The sequence below is a fragment of the Panthera leo genome, chromosome B4 (assembly GCF_018350215.1).
Source record: "Panthera leo isolate Ple1 chromosome B4, P.leo_Ple1_pat1.1, whole genome shotgun sequence".
In the NCBI taxonomy this organism is placed as follows: Eukaryota; Metazoa; Chordata; class Mammalia; order Carnivora; family Felidae; genus Panthera; species Panthera leo.
In genome coordinates this window covers 114,308,597-114,323,303 of record NC_056685.1, presented here as the reverse complement: position 1 = coordinate 114,323,303, position 14,707 = coordinate 114,308,597, and the positions used below count along the sequence as shown (strand labels likewise).

The 14,707-nt window shown below is 40.5% G+C and overlaps 1 long non-coding RNA gene across 3 annotated transcripts in view; it reads left to right on the top strand.

Moving 5' to 3' along the window:
• The first annotated feature begins 75 nt into the window (after positions 1-75).
• Positions 76-14,707, top strand: part of LOC122224916 — a 114,627-nt gene continuing 99,995 nt past the window's right edge. For all 3 annotated transcript variants that reach the window (XR_006205014.1, XR_006205013.1, XR_006205015.1), the window contains exons 1-2: positions 76-389; positions 2,100-2,202. This is a non-coding gene — a long non-coding RNA (uncharacterized LOC122224916). The remainder of the gene's footprint in view (positions 390-2,099; positions 2,203-14,707) is intronic.

Genomic DNA, 14,707 nt, shown 5'->3' with positions numbered 1-14,707 from the left:
TGAGCCCGCGCAGCCCCGCCCCTGCGCGTCCCGCCCCGCGCGCGCCACCGCGCCTGCGTGCCAGGACCGTTGCGGCGGGGGAGGGGCCTCGGCCGCGTGGCGTCCAGTGGTCCGCGGTACCTGCGGGCTGGGGCTGCCGCCTCCAAACGCGGGATGGAGGTGGCCGGCTAAAATGTCAGCTAAGAGGCAAAGACCCCTCCCTGCCTGTTTATAAACACCACCACTTTCCCATCTCCCATAAATGCCACCTCCAGGAGAGGAGGTCCAACTACGTACATCCTCACAAAGTTGCACCCGGGTCAGGAAATGCCTGGCTGCACCGCAGCGATTGCAGTCTCCGCAGCAACTGACGCCCAGAGTTCGCTCATGAAGTGCGGGGAGACACGAAGGTGAAGGCCCGGAAAGGGGAAGACGTTGGTTCAGAGGTTTTCGTTTGGGGGGGGGTGGGGAGGTGTTGCTTTGGGGGTTTTGTTTGCTTTCCAGAGAAAAGAGGGCAGGCAAATTTCCTTTTTTTTTTTCCTTAAAAAAAACACTTTGGTTAGGGGGTCGTTTGTATTTTTTTTAAGTTTATTTATTTACTTAGAGAGCTGGAGAGGGGCAGAGAGAGAGAGAGAGAGAGAGAGAGAGAGAGAGAACCCCAAGCAGACTCTACGCTGCCAGTGAAGGGCCTGCTGCTCTAATTCACCAACCGGAAGCTCATGACCTGAGCCGGAAGCTCAACCGACTGAACCGCGCAGATGCCCTCTGCCCCCCCCCACCTCCCCCCCCCGTTTGTAGTCTTGCGAGAGTCCATTCAGTCTTAAATATTTCTTTGAAGCTGTGGATAACATCTTCCACTTTGTCCCACCCTCTGGAATGTATTCATTAATACTGGCAATGACTAATATTTATGAAGTGTTTTGCACGTGTATTTCATGCTCAGTGACAGGCAGCTAGGTACTGGGGCCACAACACTAAATATAATGGGATTTCTGCTGTCCAGGAGTTTAAAGTCTTCTGGGGACTTGGGACAAACAATCTTTCCATTTCAGAGTGTCATTCAAGGGTTAAGATAGGAACAGGGAGGCCCAGTGTTTAAGAAGCTAACCCAGTCCACCCTGACCCCTCCACAGAGCCCAGGCTACTTAGTTCCACATATACTTGACTGTTCCGTTTTCATTCCTAGAGGGCCTACTGTGTGCCAGGCATTGGCATCTAAAACCAGTCCCAGCCCTGTCAGGATCTTAAGCACCTGAGAGCAGACAGTCAAATATCAAACAATCACACAAGTACATGTAAAACTACAAATGTGATTAGGTTGAAGGTGGTAGAGGGTTTCAGAGGCAGATATGACCAGACCTGCAAGTCAGAAAAGGCTTCCTGAGGGCAGCAAGTCAGGAGCTCACGGCTGAAGGAGGAAGTGGAGCTAAGGCCACTAAGAGCCTGGTGAACTTCAAAGCTGAGGAAACTGGGACTTCTATAGAGTCCAGTGGGAGAAGGAACCAGGAGAGTTCATAGAAATGAGAGAAGGCCCATGTGGCTACAGACGGGGTGGGGGTAGCTGGGTTCCACCTTTGGCCCAGAGGGTTGTGAGGCCTGACCATTCAGAACCTGGGGACCCTTGGTGAGTCCAGAGTAGGGCACTGGTCTTCCTGTTCTAGATTCTAACCTCCTTCAGGTTCGCGACTGCTGCATCTAACTTTATCACTTTCTTAACTCCAGAACCAAGCACAAGCAAGTTTGTACAGTAAGCTAATGTTGAATGAGTGATTTAAGAAATGAGATTTTTACCATGGCACACTTGGAAATCTTATCAAGTCTATGCAGAGACATTGTCCAAGCCTTACTTTCTTACAGAAGCCACTTGAAGTGTGTTTCCAGATTTATAAACAGGGACTGAACACATCTAGCTAGGGACTCCATTTTGGCCAATATGCAAATATTATTTTAGATAATTGGTTCTAAAAATTGATAAAGTGATTAATCTCACCATAGTCTTTCTGAATGATAGAGAAGATTAAGTTTCCCTTTGCTTAAAAATTCAAAGGTCTGGCTTCTAGTTTGTGTTCAGTGAATATTAGTTGATTGGATGTTGGTTTACTCAAATCTTTCCCATTTAGTAATTACACGAGGTGAAGCATGAATCAGAATTAACTGAGGAGGAAGGAGGAGGATGCCTGGAACTGACTCACTGAAGGGAGGAAAAAACTGCACAGAAAACTGGTGAGCATGAACCTGGGACCACTCGTGTCAGGTCCCAGACCATTGCATTTGGTTGAAAAGATCTTGGGTTCAGGTCTTACTGCACCGATCACTATATGTCACTTTTCTCATCTGTCAAATAGGTATAGTATCGTTTATACCATTTCATAAAAGACCACAGTGGATCTGAGAGTGCATTAAAACTATAAAGCACTTAAACAAACATGGAATATTATTAACAAGGAAGTTTTCATTGGAGGTCTGCCCTCCTGCTCCTTTCCTGCTCTTTTCCTCAAGTAGTTAGAGGAGTAATGGAGAGGGCCGGGTGCTTGGGAAGGGCTGTGAATTTTCACACTGGGAGGGAAGGGTTTTATTTTAAAAGGAATTTTGCAACAAATGATTTGAATGGAAGAATTCTATCATATAAATAACCACCCCTTACTTTTTTGTTAGTTAATTTATTGAGTTAGTTTTTGTAATTATTTGAGAAACAGCTAAGAGAAAAGGAAATTTGTCTGACTAAAATGATGGAATAGAGGAAGGCAGAATTACAATGCTGGATCTTCATTTCCGGCGTCAGTTCCTCAGTATTTCCTCAGTATTAGGGTGCAGCCTCCCCCCTCCCTAAAGCTCCCTGCTTAGTATTGTCTAACAGGTATTATGCATCTGAAATGCGCTTAGGCACTGTTCAGAGCTTAGATCATATCCAACCAGATCACAGTTGAGATAGACACATGGTGTTTTTCCTCTGCAGGGCCAGTAAGGACTGGGCTATACCAGCCTGTTTCCTTGGGGATCAGAGTCCAATTTCAGGTTAATCTGTTTAGTTCACTGAGCACAGTCTTGTCTTACCTAGAACTAATAGTACACGAGCTATTTCTTGTACTATTTTCAAATATTTGGAGCCATCAGAGAGGGGAACCAACTTTCCCTCTGCAGGGTATTTCTTTTCCCTCAGTCTTTTCATGGGAGGCAGTGGAATAGGGGTGTGGTTCAGGGAGCTTGCTGACTTCCCTTATAGCTGACTCACAGTATTATCATAAAGTAAGTTCTGTCTCTCAAGGTAAAACTGATCATGACAAATGATCCCTTCCTATGTCTTTCCAGTGATAATCATAGCTAGTCATTACCGAACATCACTCAGTGCTGGGTGCTTTTCATGATCACATTTGAATAATCCCAGCAGCAGCAGTATTTATTGTCCCCATTTTACAGGCAAAGAAACAGGGGCAGCCTTCTGTCTTTGTAGCCCGTATTCTTAACTCCTGCTTAACTCACTGTAAGCTTGTCTTGCCTCTTCTATTCCCTGGTATTTATTTTGTATTTGTTGTGTTCTGACACTGGGATTTTTTTTCCATTTTAAAATTAAAAAGGAGCTTTGTTTAAGGTGGGATGGTAACAGAAACTCTTACAGTGCAAAATGGAAGTCTTGATTACAATTTCATGTCATCTAAAATGATTTTCTTTCTTTTACGAAAGGCACAGATTAGAATGGAATAAGCAATAGTTGAAAATTCAAAAGGCTTAAATTAAATTAAACTAAAACTTTAGGATTAAAATCCTAAAAAGGTTGAATGCAACTAGCATTTGCAAAACTTTAAGAGACTGGTTTGGCTGTTTATAAGCTTCCCTTCACTGAAGTAAAGAAATGATTTTCAGACTTACAGCTCCTATTTCCTCAATTCCTATTTAACTGTACAGGCATCACCTGTATGTGCTGTTTTGGAGGGCTGATAAAAATGTTTCCCGGAAGCACAGCTCCCCTTTCTCCTTCTTTATCATTCAGGGAAAGGTATATGCCAAGTGTTTATCTCCTCTGCAAAGGCAATGACTTGACATTTTCACCACCTTCTTCAGGACAGCATTTTAAACTTCTGCCTCATTCAGAATTGCTTATTTTTGCTACATAAAAATACTGCATTTTTGTTTGAGGAAAAAGGCTAAAAAAAGAATGTTTGATATAAGAGACATGTTAATTATAACGTATGGACCTTGTTTTGACATAGATTAAAACAAACTAAAAATAAACGAGAAAAAAGACATTTTTAGGACAACTAGGGAATGTGGACAATGAACATTTTATGATATTAAGCAACTATTGTTATGGGGGGGTATGATGATGTTTAAAAAGGGAACTCCTTACCTCTTACAGGTATTCAGAACTGAAATGATATGCTTTCTGAGATTGCCTTCAAAATAATCTGGGCTGTTGGAACAGGGAAGATGGGTTGGGAGTGTGGAGGAAACTAGATAGGCCCTGAGCTGATTGTTGTTGAATTTGTAAGCCATTAGGAAAATGGAGGAGAGGAAGGAAAGAGAAAGGAGAAGAGAAATGTTTTATATTTCATGGGGTGTGGAAATAAATCTACGTTGTTAGAAAGAAGTTGTATACATTCACGATACAAATATTAGAGTCTAGAATGATTAGAATAACCAAAAGTGCAGTTTGCAGGGCGCCTGGGTGGCTCAGTCAGTTAAGTGTCTGACTTGGCTCAGGTCATGATCTCGCGGTTTGTGAGTTTGACCCCACATTGGGCTCTGTGCTGCCAGCTCAGAACCTGGAGCCTGCTTCGGATTCTGTGTCTCCCTCTCTGTCTGCCCCTCCCTCGCTCATGTTCTATCTCTCTCAAAAATAAATAAACATTTTTAAAAAAATGGAGTTTGTAAAATATGCAATATGTTTATAAAATAAGAAGGTATGACAAAAATTACTCACTATGCAAAAAAATTTTAGCCAATATTATTCCATGAATTGAAAAACTTATAATGGTCATTTCTATGTGAAAATTTAATGGTGACTGATTTGGTTATTAGCGTTCACCCTGACTTGTGAAGCAAGATTTCATTCTTATAACTAGATCACAAGTCCTAGGAGTGCAGAAACCCAGGTGATCCAGTGATACCTTTGTGTTACAAATGAGTTACAGGCTGTGAGGCAATCCATAGATGGACTTGTTGGCATAGTAACTATATCATGTATCATATTCCGCTATAGAAAATGCAGATAATCTGTCTCTCTCTCCCTGGCTATTTATGCTGATTTTTAAATCTGTCCTTGATTTTTGTTTATTGTTTTGGTTTGGGGACTTCAGCTTCTGAGGATTGAATTGATCATATTCCTCAGAGTAAATATATATATATTTTGCTCTTGTATATTATTGTAAATCATATATTGTTTTATGTAGATGTATTTTTAATTTATGCAAATCACATATCTTAGTTTTGTCACCCAGTGACTAAAATGTGTTTAGTTATTTCCTGTAGATTCTGTTTTCTAGCTAATGAGGTTGGCTTTCTCCTTCCTCAGTGAAGGATTCCCAAACAGAAGAGAAAAAGCAACACATGTCCAAATAAAGAGGGAGTATTACTTAACTTTCCCATTAAAATATTACAAGAATCCTGCCTTCTTTGCAATAGCAGTAAAGCATTACTCAAAGTGCCACTTGTTTGGAGTTAGAGAAAGGACTTAAGGACTTGCATCAGCCTTTTGTTTTGTGTGTGTTGATGTGGCTTAGGAGGATTTTGACTTCTATGTTCAGAAGTCAAATGGGTAGGTACTCACTGCTAAGGTTCAGGTAACATAAGGACCAATTAGAAGTACATAAAGCAACACGGGTTTAAAAAAAAAAAAGCAACATGGGTAGATCTTAAGGACAGAATCCTTTTGAGAAACCTAAGAAGGAGAATAAGGTATATTATCATTTACATAAGTTACAAATAAATCTGTATGAAACAAGACATAGTTTGTAGTAGTAGGTAAGAACAAAGGATCTATACATTTACCCAGAAGTATAGCTGCTGTTTGTGAGGAGGGGATTTGGAGTGAGCTATGAGGACAAAGGGACATAAATAATTGGGGCCTCTCAAGGATCAATGATGAAACGTGGCTGTCTTAGTCTATTTGGGCGGCTGTAACAGAATACTATAAACCAGGTGGCATGTAAATTGCAGACATTTATTTCTCACAGTTCTGGAGACTGGAAAGTCCAAGATCAAGGTGCTGGCAGATTCAGTGTCTGGTGAGAACTCACTTCCTCATTCATAGATGTTTCCTGGTTCCTTGTGTCCTCACAAGGTGGAAAGGGCGGAGGAGCACCCCTTAGTCTCTTAAGGGCACTAATCCCATTAATGTGGGCTCTACCCTTGTGACTTAATCATCTCTTAAAGGCACACTTTTTTTTTAATGTTTTTTAAAAATTTATATTTATTTATTTTGAGAGAGAGACAGCATGAGTGGGGAGAGGCAGAGAGAGGGAGAGAGAGAATCCCAAGAAGGCTCCACATTGCCAGCACAGAGCCCAGTGCAAGGCTGTATCTCAAGAACTGTGAGATCATCACTTGAGCTGAAACCAAAGTCAGAGGCTTAACTGACTGAGCCACCCAGGTGCCCCTTAAAGGCACACTTTTTATTTTTATTTTTATTTTTATTTTTATTTTTATATTTATTTATTTATTTATTTATTTATTTATTTATTTATTTATTTAAATATATGAAATTTATTGTCAGATTGGTTTCCATACAACACCCAGTGCTCATCCCAAAAGATGCCCTCTTCAATACCCATCACCCACCCTCCCCACCCTCCCACCCCCCATCAGCCCTCAGTTTGTTCTCATTTTTAAAAAAAAAAAAATTTTTTTAATGTTTATTTATTTTTGAGACAGAGAGACAGAGCATGAACAGGGGAGGGTCAGAGAGAGAGGGAGACACAGAATCCGAAGCAGGCTCCAGGCTCTGAGCTGTCAGCACAGAGCCTGACGCAGGGCTTGAACTCACCAGCCGTGAGATCATTACCTGAGCCGAAGTTGGACGCTTAACCGACTGAGCCACCTAGGTGCCCCTGTTCTCATTTTTTAAGAGTCTCTTATACTTTGGCTCTCTCCCACTCTAACCTCTTTTTTTTTTTTTTTTTTTCCTTCCCCTCCCCCACAGGTTTTTGTTAAGTTTCTCAGGATCCACATAAGTGTGAAAACATATGGTATCTGTCTTTCTCTGTATGGCTTATTTCACTTACCATAACACTCTCCAGTTCTGTCCACGTTGCTACAAAGGGCCATATTTCATTCTTTCTCATAAAGGCACATTTTTTAATACTATCAACGTTGGGAGTTAGGATTTTAACATGAATTTTAGAGTGACACAAACATTCAGTCTATAGCAGGTAGCTACACAAAGGACTGTGGAATTTCTTTTCTTTTTTTTTCGCTTAAAAAAATGTTTTTTAATATGAAATTTATTGTCAAATTGGTTTCCATACAACACCCAGTGCTCATCCCAACAGGTGCCCTCCTCAATGCCCATCACCCACTTTCCCTTCCCTCCCACCCCCGCCATCAACCCTCACTTTATTCTCAGTTTTCAAGAGTCTCTTATGGTTTGCCTTCCTCCCTCTCTAACTTTTTTTTTCCCCTTCCCCTCCCCCATGGTCTTCTGTTAAGTTTCTCAGGATCCACATAAGAGTGAAAACATATGGTATCTGTCTTTGTATGACTTATTTCACTTAGGATAACACTCTCCAGTTCCATCCACGTTGCTACAAAAGGGCCATATTTCGTTCTTTCTCATTGCCAAGTAGTATTCCATTGTATACATAAACCACAACTTCTTTATCCATTCATCAGTTGATGAACATTTAGGCTCTTTCCATAATTTGGCTATTGTTGAGAGTGCTGCTATAAACATTGGGATACAAGTGCCTCTGTGCATCAGCACTCCTGTATCCCTTGGGTAAATTCCTAGCAGTGCTATTGCTGGGTCATAGGGTAGATCTATTTTTAATTTTTTGAGGAACCTCCACCCTATTTTCCAGAGTGGCTGCACCAGTTTGCATTCCCACCAACAGTGCAAGAGGGCTCCTGTTTCTCCACATCCTCTCCAGCACCTATAGTCTCCTGATTTGTTCTTTTTAGCCACCTGGCATCAGGTGATATCTCAGTGTGGTTTTGGTTTGTATTTCCCTGATGAGGAGGGACGTTGAGCATCTTTTCATGTGCATGTTGATCATCTGGATGTCTTCTTTAGAGAAGTGTCTATTCATATTTTCTGCCCATTTCTTCACTGGATTATTTGTTTTTCGGGTGTGGAGTTTGGTGAGTTCTTTATAGATTTTGGATACTAGCCCTTTGTCTGATATGTCATTTGCAAATATCTTTTCCCATTCTGTAGGTTGCCTTTTAGTTTTGTTGATTGTTTTCTTTGCAGTGCAGAAGCTTTTTATCTGAGGTCCCAGTAGTTCATTTTTACTTTTAATTCCCTTGCCTTTGGGGATGTGTCAAGTAAGAAATTGCTGTGGCTGAGGTCAGAAAGGTTTTTTCCTGCTTTCTCCTCTAGGGTTTTGATGGTTTCCTGTCTCACATTCAGGTCCTTCATCCATTTTGAGTTTATTTTTGTGAATGGTGTAAGAAAGTGGTCTAGTTTCATTCTTCTGCATGTTGCTGTCCAGTTCTCCCAGCACCATTTGTTAAAGAGACTGTCTTTTTTTCCATTGGGTATTCTTTCCTGCTTTTTGTCAAAGATTATTTGGCCGTACTTTTGTGGGTCAAATTCTGGAGTCTCTATTCTATTCCATTGGTCTGTGTGTCTGTTTTTGTGCCAATACCATGCTGTCTTGATGATTACAGCTTTGTAGTAGAGGCTAAAGTCTGGGATTGTGATGCCTCCCACTTTGGTGTCTTCTTCAATATCACTTTGGCTATTCGGGGTCTTCTGTGGTTCCATACAAATTTCTGGATTGCTTGTTCTAGCTTCAAGAAGAATGCTGGTGCAATTTTTATTGGGACTGCATTGAATGTGTAGATAGCTTTGGGTAGTATTGACATTTTAACAGTATTTATTCTTCCAATCCATGAGCACAGAATGTTTTTCCATTTCTTTGTATCTTCTTCAATTTTCTTCATGAGCTTTCTATAGTTTTCAGCATACAGATCTTTTACGTCTTTGGTTAGGTTTATTCCTAGGTATTTTATGATTCTTGGTGCAGTTGTGAATGGGATCAGTTTCTCTATTTGTCTTTCTGTTGCTTCATTATTAGTGTATAAGAATGCAACTGGTTTCTGTACTTTAATTTTTTATCCTGTGACTTTGCTGAATTTGTGTATCAGTTCTAGCAGACTTTTGGTGGAGTCTGTCGGGTTTTCCATGTATAATATCATGTCATCTGCAAAAAGTGAAAGCTTAACCTCATCTTTGCTAATTTTGATGCCTTTGAACTTCCCTGATCTTGGGAAGGAAACAGGCATTGAAATCCAAGAGGCACAGGGAACTCCATTCAGACGTGACTCGTATTGATCTTCTGCACGACATATCACAGTGGAACTGGCAAAATACAAGGATAAAGAGAGAATTCTGAGAGCAGCTAGGGATAAACAGGCCCTAACATACAAAGGTAGACACATAAGGCTAGTAGCAGACCTATCTACTGAAAATTGGCAGGCCAGAAAAGAATGGTAGGAAATCTTCAATGTGATGAACAGAAAAAAATATGCAGCCAAGCAGCAAGTCTATCATTCAGAATAGAAGGAGAGATAAAGGTTTTCCCAAACAAACAAAAACTGAAGGAATTCATCACCATTAAACCAGCCCTACAAGAGATTCTAAGGGGGACTCTGTGAGTGAAATGTTGCAAGGACCACAAAGTACCAGAGACATCACTGTGGAATTTCTTTTTAGGTGGGACTTAGGGCTGGTGGTTCGGTTGGAAGAGGGGACTTTTTAGAAGCACAGTTTTTATAGCATTTAACATAATGCTGAGAATATATCAGTTGCACATATAAAAGAAAAAAAGCGTGGCTGCTTTAGTGAGCATTAATGGCAGCTCATGCTTTCCCCAAATATCCCTTTTGCTGCCTGAAGCTAAAATCACATTTCGCAGGGGTTTAGGCAAGTAGCAGGAAGGGTCAAGTGGGTTTCCACACGGGGTGGACAGCAGAGTCCTACAGTTTTGAACTGGAAGTGATCTTAGAGCTCATAGTCCAATCTCTTATTTTCCAACCATAACCTCTCTGTCTGGCTGTCACCTCTTTGGCTAACTCCTGCTTCAGGACTCAATTTAGAGAGGGATTAGGCATTACCTCCCTCCTCCTGCAAAGTCTGGTTGCCATCCTTCTTTAGGTCCCCTGTACTTCTTCCGTGGTCACACTCATCACTTGGAATTAAAATACTTATTTAATTTAATTTTATTTTACTTTGTTTTGTTTTATTTTACTTTAATTTTTAAAAATACAATTTATTGTCAGTTGGTTTCCATACAACATCCAGTGCTCATCCCAACAAGTGCCCTCCTCCCTACTTTCTCCTCCCCCCCCCCATCTACTTTGTTTTGTTTTATGTTATTTTTGTTATGTTATTTTTATGTTATGTTATGTTGTGTTGTGTTATGTTATGTTATGTTATGTTATGTTATGTTATGTTATGTTATGTTATGTTATCTGTTGCTCCTGAGAGACTCCAAGGACAGGTCTTTGGTGTATCTAAAGCCAATTGTAGGGCCTGCACATAGTCATTCTCAAAAAGTATCAACTGAATAAAGGAATGTGCTTGAAAAACTCTGAGGCAAAATCATTGAGGTCTGCGGAGAGTTTGCTAGGGTAGAGTAGACTAGATGACTGGACCAACAGTGACAGAGCAGAACTAACAAACCAGAAAACCTCATGATAATGATAACAATAATATAGAAAGAATAGAAATGATAGCATCTCCTGAGTGCTTCCTAGGTGACACCCTGTGTCATCATACTTTATAGGTATGAACTCATTTATTCTCCACCAATGTGCCCATTTTACAGATGAGAATATTGAGGCACAGATGAGTTCTATAACTTGCCCAGTTCACAAGACTAGAAGGTGGCAGTGGAGCCAAATGTTCAACTCAGTCAATAGAATTTCAAAACTAATTATCATCACAATGACAAACATTGATGGCAGACCTAATAATCATAAGACACGATATCAATCTCTGATAGATCCTTGCCTTCAGCTAGAGTCCACACTGTGTATAAATGAAGAGACTGGCGGGTGAATCTGTAGTCAGAGTGCAGACATGTATAGGCCTAGGGCGTCTTAGGTAGTCTAGAAGTGTCTTACATCCCTAAAGATTGAACTAAATCTTTGAACACACAACAGGTCCTTCTATAAAAGGAGAACTTGAACTGGAAGGAGAACTTTAAGGAAAGGTGTCCTGGCAGTCTAACAAATATGAATAAAAAAAGACTGGAAATTTGTACATTAAAATATTGACAATTAGGTATCTTTAGTGCTAGGATTGTGAGTGACTTAAAACTCTTATTGATGCTCTTCCTCACTCTCCAACGTTTCTTCAATGTACATATATTACTTTGGTGATTTTTTAGAAGAAAAATCTTGGAAGTGATAAAGACAAGTGCTAGCTTTTCTCAAACTCCACCCAGAATTAATTCCATCTGTTTATGGTGACTGAAACAGAGGAGGGCTTTGAATTTTTGTGGCTGTTTAGAAACTTAGTTTATCAGGGTTAGAAAGAACCATAGAAGTTTATTAATTTAGTTCTGGATAGCTGTATTTATCTCCTTCTCCCTTCTATCTAAAAGTTGAAAGGAAGTTATTCATTGGTGGGCATAAAAATTGATCCTTTATTATACAGATTGCATTGTTGTTTTTTTTTTTATTTTTTTATTTTTTCTAAATTTTTTTTTTTTAACGTTTATTTATTTTTGAGACAGAGAGAGACAGAGCATGAACGGGGGAGGGGCAGAGAGAGAGGGAGACACAGAATCGGAAACAGGCTCCAGGCTCTGAGCCATCAGCCCAGAGCCTGACGCGGGGCTCGAACTCACGGACCGCGAGATTGTGACCTGAGCCGAAGTCGGATGCTTAACCGACTGAGCCACCCAGGCGCTCCCAGATTGCATTGTTTTATAGGTTATTATTATTATTTTTTTTTACACTGCAGGTTACTACCAACAGAAGCCCCTTGAAAGTGGCTTCTGTAGGATCATGAACCTCTTGAAATTGTATGCAAATCTTTGTGTGTGTATAAATGTACATTTTTTTTTTTGGAGTGGATGAGTTCATAGTTTTCATACATTCTCAAGGAACCCCTCAAAAATATTAAGAACTGCTACATGAAATGGACCCACCTATAAATCCCAGACAAGGGCAATCGGCATCTGGATCTGCTGTTAGAAAGTTAGAGGCAAAGTTGGAATCAGGTGGCCTGGCCAATAATCCAGGTGCAGGGCTCAAGAATAAGATTATTACCAGTCATGAGCTGGTCATAAGGTTGTAAATCAGAATCCAGATGTAGGGGCGGAAACTGCCTGGAATTAGGAAAGAGGGAAAGAAAGAATACAACAAAAGTAGTTTTAGTAAATACCTGTTGCTTCGAAAGGAATTGATTTTAGACTTGGCTAAGACAAGAGGTTTCTCTGTAGCAGTGCTATATTCTGGTATGAGTTAAAGTGTCTGAGGGTGCCTGGGTGGCTCAGTCGGTTAGACGTCCGACTTCGGCCCAGGTCATGATCTCACGGTCCGTGAGTTCGAGCCCCGCGTCAGGCTCTGGGCTGATGGCTCAGAGCCTGGAGCCTGCTTCTGATTCTGTGTCTCCCTCTCTCTCTGCCCCTCCCCCGTTCATGCTCTGTCTCACTCTGTCTCAAAAATAAATAAACGTTAAAAAAAAAATTAAAGTGTCTGAGTTCCCAGATGACTCTATGATGTCTGCAACTCTCCCTCCTGGGGGGTCTCTCCATACCCTTAAATGCAATCTACTAGAGATTCGGGGATTGTGGACTCTATGCTATTACTTACTTACTCCTGTTTACTACATTTATAAAATTATGTCTGAGACCTTAAAATATCCAGAGAGCAAGCACAAAAATAGTATTTTTCACAATAATAATAATATTTGCAACCATATCATATAAATGCAGATTATTATGGTGTCAAGATGTTCCACAAAATAATATTAGCATTTAGTTTTATAGTTAGAGAATGAAAACAATTTATTTCAAAGATTGGATGGTTAATAGGACTGGTTCTCATGGAACATTGGGTGCATTTCTTTCTTTCAAAAAAAAGAAAATGATTTTAAGTTTATTTATTTATTTTGAGAGAGAGAGAGCAAGTTGGAGGAGGGGCAGAAAAAGAGGGAGAGAGAGAATCCCAAGCAGGCTCCATGCCATCAGTGCAGAGACTGATGCGGAGCTTGATCCCATTAACCATGAGATGATGACCTGAACCGAAATCAAGAGTCGAACACTCAATCGACTGAGGCATCCATGTGCCCTAAAAAAGATTTGATATTTAAGCAATCTCCATACCCAATGTGGGGCTTGAACTCACAACCCTGATATCAAGAGTTGCGAGCTCCACCAACTGAGCCAGCCAGACGCCCCATCTTTTAAAAAACAATTTTTTTTAATGTTTTTATTTTTGAGACAGAGAGAGACAGACCATGAGCAGGGGCAGGACAGAGAGAGAGGGAGACACAGAATGCAAAGCAGGCTCCAGGCTCTGAGCTGTCAGCCCAGAGCCCGACACGGAGCTCAAACTCACAGACCATGAGATCATGATCTGAGCTGAAGTCTGACGCTTAACTGACTGAGCCACCCAGGCACCCCCAGATGCCCCATCTTTAAACCTAATACAAACATTGTGGCAGGCACTGTGGAGGATACAAAAGAAATACAAGACAGGCTTCTTAACCTTAAGATATTACGGGTTTTTCAGGAAACATGAACAATACAAGTCCAGTCTGGAGTAAAGAGTTAAATTCAATGTGGTCAAGTGCTAAATGTAACCAATTCGGAGGAGAGTTGAGGGGTCTTGGAAACTGCTCTTCAACAACAGACATGAACATGTGTATACATATGTACACACACACAGACCTCCTCATCCCTAATGAAAGAAGCTTGCAATATCACTTTTCCTTTCATTTTTAAAAAGAAAATCAATGATACATTAAAGTATGATAAATAGAAAATATGTTCTATTTCAGTTGTGTGTTCTTCAAGACTCTTAACATTCCAGCTTTATAAAAAAGTCATTATTTTAAAAGGCAAGCAGCCTTACACATGCATATAGATGCATTTCCTATTGATGAATTTTTTAGGCTGAGCCTTTATAAAACTGGTTATTTAAAAAAAGAAAGAAAAAGAATGAGAAAGAAAGAAAAGAGAATAAAAGGAAAGAGGAAGAAAGGAAGGAAGAAAAGAACTGTTCTCTCCTTATTTAACAGAACTTGGTACATTAAGATAAATATTCACTTATTTAATTTAAACCACATATAGTGTAGATTTTTCTGCTTTTAAGAGACACATTTGCATTTCCTAGTTTTGTCATTTTAAACCTCAAAATAGTTTTTGTTGTTGTTGTTGTTTTAGAGAGAGAAGGAGAGCACCAGTGGGGAGAGGGGCAGAGGGAGAGAGCAGGCTGTTACCGCAGAGCCCGATGCAGGGCTCAATCTTACAAACCGCGAGGCCATGACCTGAGCTGAAATCAAGGCTCAACTGACTAAGCCACCCAGGTGCCCCTCAACATAGTCTTTCAAGTATGT